Genomic DNA, 7500 nt, shown 5'->3' on the forward strand with positions numbered 1-7500 from the left:
GTGTTCATTTAACTCTGAGAGTGCACAAATGTGAACCAAATGGACCCCGCAAACATCCATTTGGTCACGTTTGTGCACTCTCAGACTTACAGACGAGATACATTAGCACAGAGGATTTTACAGTGTAGAGACAAAAAACACAAACCAACACTGAATACAAGCCTGCATGTCTAAAGTACTGTATATACCGTAGTCTAGTACGTATATAGCATGGAGCCATCGTAGAAGTCCAGCTCACGTCAATACCGCTTGGCTGTTGCTGTTCAAGTCCAGTAAGGACTTTAAAAGTTCTATTTTCCAGTGCCGGAATGCTTTTATTTTAGCACATGGAATAATTTGGACAGAAAGCTTGAAGAACTAAAAAAAGAAGATGATCTGACAAATTATCATTTGGGATATATACAGTAATATGGGATATACCAGTGGTTCTCAAAGTGGGATCCAGGGACCCCTATGGGTTCTTTCCAAATGGACCCTTACAGGTCTGTACTGTAACTCTGAGAGTTATGGGGGTCCTTGAAATAATAATAAAAAAAACACTTGGATATACAGCCTAATTTATCTCCCAATATTTCCTGATCAGATCATGAATGTGGATCACAGCACTGTGTGCAGTGTGCCCCACAGGTACAGTGCAGTATGTGGGACGACGTTGGTCTTCTAAGATGTCTGCCACGTGCTCCTAATCACCATCAGAGGAAATATCAAGGTTTATTGATTGACCATTGATATTTTATTCATGACAAAGCGTGTAGCTCATAATGTGGAATGAGCTAAAGGGAGAGAACGGTGCTGGTGCTGAGCCGTCAATCTGAGGGATTGACAGAGTATGATATGGGAAGGCTGAGTCAGGGAAGGAAAGGAGATATGGTGTGTGTGTGTGTGTGTGTGTGTGTGTGTGTGTGTATGTGTATGTGGGGGGGGAGGGTTATGTATATCTGTGTTGGTGTGTAAGCTTGCAAACCAACGTTTTAATTATGTTTTCGTTTTTTTTTAAAAGGGAACTCTGCAGTGTGTGCATGTACATGTACCGCATGTGTGCACGTGCATTTTTGTGTGTGCAGTGCACGTGCACGTATGCGCGCATGTACATGTCTCCGCGCGTGTTATGTACACACACTACAGCATGACCGTGCGGATAGTTTGTGAACGTGAACCATTATCGCACGCAGGCGCGCGTACGCTTCGCACACAGAGGAGCGTGACGTGTGTGTGCGTCGCCCTTACAGCGCCACGCGTGTGCTCGTGCGAGGGCGCACGCCGCTGAGCGCGTGCACGCCAGCACGCACGTTAACCGACCTCCCCCCTCCCCCCGCCCCCTGCCGCCCCCCCGAGTCAGGACCACGATCGACTGTCGATCGACAGGCCGCTGCAGCTGTCGCTGAGATACCTCACCCCCCCGCCCCGCCGGCGGCGCCCCGGTAGACCCCCCGGTGGTGCCTCCTCCCCCGACCTCTCCTCCCCCGCCCCTCCTACGTTGCTGTTGGTTTTGGCCCCCGTCTCCTCCCCCGACCACCACTTCGGCCTCCGACCCTCCTCCTCCCCCCTTCCTCCTGCCGCCACCGCCGCCCCCACCGCCCCCCCGGCCTACCTTTCCTGACGTTCCCGGTGTCGGCGGCCCGCTGGAACTCGCCGGTGCTGAGCAGGAAGCAGGCGCGGTCGTGGGGCGGGTAGCGCTCCCTGCTGTTGGCCGAGCCCATGCCGACCCCCGTGGCGGGGCTCCTCTCCTCGCCCAGCACCTGGTCGATGGTGGGGGCAGTCCTCGTTGGCCAGGGCCGCGTTGGCCGCCGCGTCGCCGTTCTGCTTGGAATCTTTTCGGACCACAGAGACAAGAGGAGAGAGAGAGAGAGAGAGAGAGAGAGAGAGAGAGAGAGAGAGGACAGAAGGAGCATTTTTTACTTTTAAGTTAACTATGGCTGTTTCTTGTCACCTTGTTGTGCATGTTTCTCAGTAAGAGCAGAACCAGGGGGAAACATCCGGATATACATGTACTTTCAACTTTCGCTTCAATGTCATTATGTATTTTTGTCTTTCTTTAATGAGACAGAGGTTCACATGTGCCAGAGAGTCAGTGCACGAAAGAGGAAGAGAGGAGAGGAGAGGAGAGGAGAGGAGAGGGTTAGCAATGAATAAGAATAAACTCAAGAGAGTACATGGGGGGTTTTAGAGAACAGCATGGGGGAGGGGCAAGAGAGGAGAAGATCTGTGGAGAAGAGAAAAAAAGGGAGAGGGAGATGGAGAAACGGGACAGAAGATAGATAGGAAACAGAGAATATGCAAAGGAGGTGAAAACACACCAGAGTCCGCAGAGGTGGGAGGAGGAGAAGCGAGAGGGAATGCGGAGGAGAGGAGGAGGAGGAGGAGCAAAGAGATGTAAAGGAAGAGACGTGAGAGAAGATGAATTGAGCAGAAGCAAGAGAGAGAGAGAGAGAGAGAGAGAGAGAGAGAGAGAGAGAGAGAGAGAGAGAGAGAGAGAGAGAGAGAGAGAGAGACAAGGAGGAGTGAAGGAGGTGAAATCATTGAAAGAATGCAGACATTTTAAATGTGTCAAAATGCAAAGGAAACGGAGGGAAAAAAATGGAAGAACTGTCAGGATGAAGGAGAAGAGAGATTGAAAAGAATAGATGAGTGTGCAAAAAAGAAGGTGAGCGAAGGAGAGACGGAGAGAGAGGAGAGAGGGAGGGAGGACGAGGAGGGAGAGGAGGATGTGGCATAAAAGGAATATTAAGGAGAAAGATTAAAAAGAGTGGAGGATGAAATCCACAGAGCGAGGAGAACGTCAGAGGAGGGAAGGAATGAACGCGAGGAGGAGGTAGGAGAGAGATTAGTAAGAGAGAGAGAGAGAGAGAGAGAGAGAGAGAGAGAGAGAGAGAGAGAGAGAGAGAGAGGAACATTACTGCATTTTAACAGCCCTGCTGGTCATGATGTGACACAAACACTGCAGTAGAACAAGATGCCTCCTGAGCGCACGCACGTGCGTACATACGCACTCACGTACACTCACGTACACACACGTACACTCACGTACACACACACACACACACACACACACACACAACACACACACACACACACACACACACGCACACACGCACACACGCACGCACACACGCACACACACACGCACACACACGCACACACGCACACACACACACACGCACATAGATGACTGCAGGGTAACTGTCTCTAGCTTTCAACCTGGCTGTCAAAACTAATCTAACGTGACAAACAGATAGAACACACACACACGCACACACGCACACACACACACACACACACATTCCTTCAGCCCTTTCCTAATTTCTTCGTCAACCCTCCTCTCCTTTGCGATGCTTATGTGACAGAGTACAGTGACAGCCCTGTTTCACTGACACACCATCATCTGCTTTCAAATCCTGTCTTCATAATACACAGGACACAGCATATCTCCACAGCATGCGACAGAGAGAGAGAGAGATAGAGAGAGAGAGAGAGAGAGAGAGAGAGAGAGAGAGAGAGAGAGAGAGAGAGAGAGAGAGAGAGAGAGAGAGAGAGAGAGAGAGAGAGAGAGAGAGAGAGAGAGAGGAAGAGGGGGATAGGAGAGTGAGGCTGACAGACAGAAAGACAAAGAGAAAGGTCGATGGAGAAAAGTAAGCGGACAGGAACGAAGCGGAGGGAAATAGACGGATGGAGAGAGTCGTGGGGGGAGAAAGAGAGGGAGAGAAAGAAAGAGAGAGAGAGAGAGAGAGAGCGCGTGGGGGGATAAATGCTCTGCAGGGAGTCTATCTCGTGTCCACTGTCATGAGTGTCTTTATACTATAATACTGTAACTAGAATACACAAGTGCGTGTGTACACACTCGCACACACACACACACACACACACACACACACACATACACACTCACACACGCACGCACGCACACACAGAGATTATAGCATACTCCTGCGTGTGTTCTGCTGATGGACACTTCCATTAAAACTGCAGCAAGAAATCGAGACGCAGTGAAATGTTATACGACAGCCTGGAAATGATACATACACGATCCTATGTTGGTTCTGACTACACACAGTATCATCTTAAGTCCTGGAACTACTTCCATGGTGCAGTTATAAGATGCGGTTTTACTTCCAACAACAACATGTAAATGACAGGACAACTGAACTTCCCTTCCGGGATCAATAAAGGTCTATCTACCTCTCTTGTGTTATTATAATATGTTGTTTAAAAAACTCCATACTGTACAGTAGCTCTCACACGTTTTCGGCATTTGACTGGTAAGGTCAAACACTCAACCAACATCAACCAATGAAATTGGTTGAAGAAGACCAGTGCGGCCATTCTTAATGTTGTTTTGAAGATAAATGAAGAATGAAGAAATGACTGTGACTAAAATCCTTCTGTACTCACACACACACACACCTGCTCTGTTGATCTCTATGATCTCCTCCTGGGCCAGGGGACAGTCTCCGGTCCCCATCATGCTGCCAGAGCCCACCATGCCGGGTCCCAGCATGGGGTTCATGGCGAGGGCGTCGGGTTTGCAGTAGTTGGGGCTGCCTGGCTGCGGTGCACGAGGAATGTGCTTGTTCCTCTTTTTGGGTAGCTTCTGCTTCGCCATGGCCAGGGAGTAGTACATGCCGAAGTTGTTGACAATGACAGGGACGGGCATGGCGATGGTGAGCACGCCCGCCAGGGCGCACAGGGCGCCCACCAACATACCCGACCACGTCTCCGGATACATGTCGCCGTAGCCCAGCGTGGTCATGGTGACCACGGCCCACCAGAAGCCGATGGGGATGTTCTTGAAGTTGGTGTGCGCTGCGGCCGTGGGGTCGTCGGGGTCGGCGCCGATGCGCTCGGCGTAGTAGATCATGGTGGCGAAGATGAGGACGCCCAGGGCGAGGAAGATGATGAGTAGCAGGAACTCGTTGGTGCTGGCGCGCAGTGTGTGGCCCAGCACACGCAGGCCCACGAAGTGGCGTGTCAGCTTGAAGATACGCAGGATACGCACAAAGCGCACCACGCGCAAGAAGCTCAGCGCGTCCTTGGCCGTCTTGGACGACAGGCCACTCAGCGCCACCTCCAGGTAGAAGGGCACGATGGCCACAAAGTCGATGATGTTGAGCGTGCTGCGGAAGAACTCGCCCTTGTCTGGGCAGAAGATGACCCGCATAAACACCTCGATGGTGAACCAGATCACACACATCCCCTCCACATAGGTCAGCCAGCCGTCTGTCACCACCTCATACACAATCTGGCAGAGAGAGAGAGAGAGAGAGAAAGAGAGAGAAAGAGAGAGAAAGAGAGAGAAAGAGGGTGAGAGCAGGGGGTGGGGGTCAGACAGACAGACAGACAGACAGACAGACAGACAGACAGACAGACAGACAGACAGACAGATGAGATAACAGTTAGGTCAAATATCACTGATAATCCAAATGGATAGTATGTGCCAAAACACTGCTATCTGCGTTGACCAATAAAATACTTTAGGCAAGCAATTCCATTCTGCCGCCTGAACACTGTGTTAATGTTTAGCTTAGGTGTTCACAGTGTGTTCATTTTTAGTCTCTAGGTTTAGACCAGGTTTAGAACGTTCTATCAAATCACACTGCACTGGGGAGCTGTCCCAAGCTGTGTCTGTGCTTATTACACAAACTATAGTGGATTACAGTAACCAGTTGTGTTGGAGTCACAGTCTGTTACATGGGAAACTCCTGTATATGAATGTTACAGGAAACAAATGTTGGGCTTTGTTACATCACTTGGATAATAAAAATGTACTTACTCTCATCACAGACACTGAGGTTGACACTAAAGCTGCTGTAAGTGATTTTGTTTTGTAAGAAAAAATGAAGCTCTACATTTGGATAGTAATAGAGTGTGTGTACAGTAATAGGGGTCTCCCTGTCTCTCTAGCTTTTTAATACATTTAATACATTTTCAGGTGGGTTGCAAATTTCTTCCAATCAGGAGAGAGAACCCATTTAGATCCAGTTCCAAATTAGTATGCTAATTGTTTCATCAGTTCCAATTTCACTTGATTATCGTGTATCCTACAGTATATGAGTTCTCTCTCCTGCTTGGATGAAATTGCTATCCCGACCTGAAAATATATTTTCTGTTGACTAAAGAGACGGGAGGGAGGCCCCGGTTACTGAACATCGATTGATGCTAGCGACTGACCAAGATATGGCTACCATGCAAACATACCTTGGTCGTTCGTTCTCATGTTTTTGTTTGTTTTTCCTTGACCACAATGTTAAGAATATAATTGAGATGTTATTAGACGCCTGGTTCATTGTTTACCTGGCATCCTATAGTTTCAATGTACAGATTATTCTTATTATTGTAAGAGTTATATTGTTTAGACTGATGCTAGGTTCTTGGTTTACCTGTGAACCTAGTTTCCAGAGGCACTACACTGTCTCTCTGCATTCTATGTACTGTATGTGATTATTACCTTGTTTAGTAAGTCGCTCTGGATAAGAGCGTCTGCTAAATGCCTAAATTGTAATTATAATTGTAATTGTAACAAACTCTTTGTGATTGCTATGGGAATATAGAGCTATTTAACCACTCATATGGTTGAGCGGAGTCCCTCAGGGCTCTACTAGTGAATTTTCAGTTTTTTGTTATTATGGGGAAAGCTTTTGCTGGGGTTTAAGTGGTTAACACTTATTTGAACAAAAAAAGTAAATCATCGGTATGGGGAAAATATTGGTATTGATTATGGGTAACCGGTATGGGGCCAGGCATATAACATGGTGGCATCCCTCTCATAGACACAGCCGGAACAGTGAGCCTACCTCTTGTGTAGTGACGTTGTTCACGGTGACGTTCTCCGTCTTGTTGTAGATGGTGTTGAAAGCCTGATGCGTCTCCAGGCAGAAGGTGGAGATGGAGATGAGGATGAACAGGAGAGAGACTAAGGCGCAATACTGCAATGAGAGAGAGAGAGAGGGAGAGAGAGAGGGAGAGAGAGAGAGAGAGAGAGAGAGAGAGAGAGAGAGAGAGGGAGAGAGAGAGAGAGAGAAAGTGTGCGAGCACCACAGAGTAACAGGCAGAAGAGAGAAAGCAAGAAAGAAAGAAAGAAAGAAAGAAAGAAATCAAGAAAGAAAGAAAGGGAAAAAAGAAGGACACTGTGTGAATTCAGAGCAAACACATACTTGAAACAGATAATAAACAACAAAGTACGACAGAAAGTCGTACACACACACACACACACACACACACACACACACACACACACACACACACACACACACACACACACACACACACACACACACACACACACACACACACACACACGCGTGTAAACATTACATGTTTGACAGAGCACACCATGCTGTGGTTAGGTACTAGTGCTGTGGATAGGGGGTTGCTGTGTTTTGGGCCATTGCAGTATACTGATGACAGTGGCTGTGACAAGAAAGCGCAGACAGGGGGCGCCAGACAACACCAACTACGCCGGGGAGAACGGAGGAATGCAGTTAATTCACACACACACACACACAC

General features: G+C 48.3%; 1 pseudogene across 1 annotated transcript in view; it reads right to left on the bottom strand.

Moving 5' to 3' along the window:
* LOC308098023 (voltage-gated potassium channel KCNC1-like) overlaps positions 1-7500 on the bottom strand; it is a 74502-nt pseudogene that overhangs the window by 23646 nt on the left and 43356 nt on the right. Inside the window, exons 2-4 of the transcript in view lie at positions 6789-6920; positions 4402-5236; positions 1592-1811 (exon numbers count right to left, since the gene is read on the bottom strand). The product of the transcript in view is annotated as a voltage-gated potassium channel KCNC1-like (transcript). The remainder of the gene's footprint in view (positions 1-1591; positions 1812-4401; positions 5237-6788; positions 6921-7500) is intronic.

The sequence above is a fragment of the Gymnoscopelus braueri genome, assembly GCF_963280865.1.
Source record: "Gymnoscopelus braueri genome assembly, chromosome: 13".
Classification (NCBI taxonomy): Eukaryota; Metazoa; Chordata; class Actinopteri; order Myctophiformes; family Myctophidae; genus Gymnoscopelus; species Gymnoscopelus braueri.